The sequence below is a fragment of the Adiantum capillus-veneris genome, chromosome 26, assembly GCF_014529385.1.
Source record: "Adiantum capillus-veneris isolate H3 chromosome 26, ASM1452938v2, whole genome shotgun sequence".
NCBI classification, from domain to species: domain Eukaryota; kingdom Viridiplantae; phylum Streptophyta; class Polypodiopsida; order Polypodiales; family Pteridaceae; genus Adiantum; species Adiantum capillus-veneris.
Window position 1 is genome coordinate 15,283,218 of NC_140956.1, and position 2,366 is coordinate 15,285,583.

The following is a 2,366-nucleotide window of genomic DNA, read 5'->3' on the forward strand; positions in this document are numbered from 1 at the left end:
GATTCGCCAATAGTGGCTTTTTCCTGAATCATGGGTTCTCTATTATATTCATTTAGTGGCTTGATTCCTCCCAAATCAATAACGACACTCTCATCCTTGCTCCCTCAAGTTTATCATTTATTGTGTCAAACAAAAGGGCCCTGCATAGTATTCGAACCCCCACTCAAATTCACTCTTGCATCCCTGGACCTACACCAACTAAGCCTCATCATTTGGTTGCTTTCAGAGAGTGCTAAGGATTTAGACAAAAAGTTCTTTATTCTTTATTTTGTTTGCTTCCCCCTCGTCCACTCCTCGCCTACTGCTTCATCCCCGTCCTTGTCCGTGCCTCCATCGTATGCTTTGTCCCTCCCTTCTTGATTCGTGCGATGGTGCATTTGGAAAGATTCAAGTGTTTTGTCATTTTTTTAAATCGTTAGGACATACTAAATCATTAGGACATACTCAAGTCAATGAAAATAAAATGGGGGCAATGAAAAAAACTGAAGGAGAATCTCTCTGTAGCCATCCGCGCCGGCGCAGATGGCTAGAGGGAGGGAGAGGATAGGTAGACCTAGAAATCGGGGAGTGAAGAACGCAATAGAAAAATCTCTCTCTACCCATCCACGCCGGCGTGGATGGCTAGAGGGAGGTAGAGAGCTTCCATTAAAGGGGGCGGCCCAGGTAGAAAAGCGCAATGCAGAGAGCAACTAGTAGCAGTCGAAGTTTCATGCATGCCCATTCAATTGCACAAAAGTTGGAAACCTCCCTAACAGCATCTTTGCGTATCGCTAACTTGCATGCTATGAACGCTAAATAGCAGCTGCAAGTACTGTAGTTCATGAGTCGTTCCTTGCAGGGACCGGAAAGGCGTTCCTTGTAGCAAAGGAAAGCATATGCCCATGCGCCCCAAGCCCTTAAAGCGAGCATGGGATTGTAGAGATTTTGCTTGGTGCCGGCCATGGGGCAAGGCAAAGTAGTGCCGCAGGGCTAGCATCAAAACGGCCATCAAAACGCAAGCTGAGATGAGAGAGTGCAGAAAGATTGCAAACGCTGATGGCGAGAGAGAGAGAGAGAGAGAGAGAGAGAGGTTTTTGTTGGCGCTTTTCTGCCTAAGGTGTTATCCCGTTGTGCCATCTCAACAGCTATCAGATGGAAAAGGGATCACAACCGTAGCTGATGCTGCAAGGTGCAAGAAATCAAGAAGGTGCAAGGTCCCGCTGATGCGAAGTCTGTCAAAGTTGGCTCTTTCTGGCAAGATCAGCAGACCGTAGTTATTCATGCTTTGCGGAGGTTTGGATGCAAGCTATGCAGACACAATGCTTTGGAGCTGCAGAAGATCGTTCCCACACTCGAGGCCCACAATGTTTGTGTTTTTTTTCGTTGGAATTAAGAAACTTGGTGTTGAGGAGTTCCAACAGGGTGGCTTTTGAGATAGAGAGCTTTACATTGATAATGGCAAGAAGATTCACCAGGCACTTAGCATAAAATGAGTGATTCTTAGCACAGCCAAGATGCTTTTTAATGTGAAGGATGCTTTGAAGAAAGTCAGTGTTCCCGAAAACTTGAAGGGTGATGGACGGAAATTGGGTGCAACTTTTGTGATTGCAGAGGGAGGGACAATGCTAATGCATGGATCACATGCAGAAAGATTTTGCCGATCATCCATCTTCGCAGTCCATACTCGAGGCTTGTAGGGTTGATCAAAAGGACTTCCCTAGCAACTTAAAAGGACTTCCCCAGCATGGATAGGCAGAGGGAGGGGTAAATGGTGGTATTGAGAGGGTGGTGAGAGACTCTGGCGGCGCAAGCGCGGCAATGAAGGGGTCTGCAAGCACTACAGAACACAGCGGGCCAACGGCAGTAAATAGGGCGCCATTCTCCAAGCAAATGTCGGCACAGAGAGACAATCACGCATAGAGGTTAATTCTTTTGTAAGAGAGAGAAGAAGAGAATTTTAACGTCGTAGGAAACTATCCAAAGAGACCTTAAAGATCTATCCGACGAGGAGAGTTGAACTCAAGAGAGAGAGAGATGGCCGTTGGGTTTGCAATGGAAGTTGTGTATCGAGGCTCCAAGAGGGCGCAACACGGTCAAAATTTAGAAATATCTTGGATAAGGGCTTAGAGATTCCACCAAGAAAAAAAAGAATTAACCTTTTTCTCACCCAAACTAGTTTGTTCATTGATATCTTTCTTCTCTTCTTCTTTTTCACTCAAGTGCAAGAAACACCGTCCTTGGTACACCACTAATAATGATGATAACTCTCTGAACCTCACACTCTTCCATTAGTGCACCCTGATAAATCCACCGCCTGAATTTTAACATTTTTCAATGTCACCTATGTCAACACCACCAAATTCTTCCCTGCAATGGTAGGGTAGTCA

At 45.6% G+C, this 2,366-nt stretch overlaps 1 pseudogene; it reads left to right on the forward strand.

Annotated features, from left to right (window-relative positions):
- The first annotated feature begins 940 nt into the window (after positions 1-940).
- On the forward strand, positions 941-1,731 carry LOC147423045 (uncharacterized; annotated as a pseudogene).
- Positions 1,732-2,366: the final 635 nt, after the last annotated feature.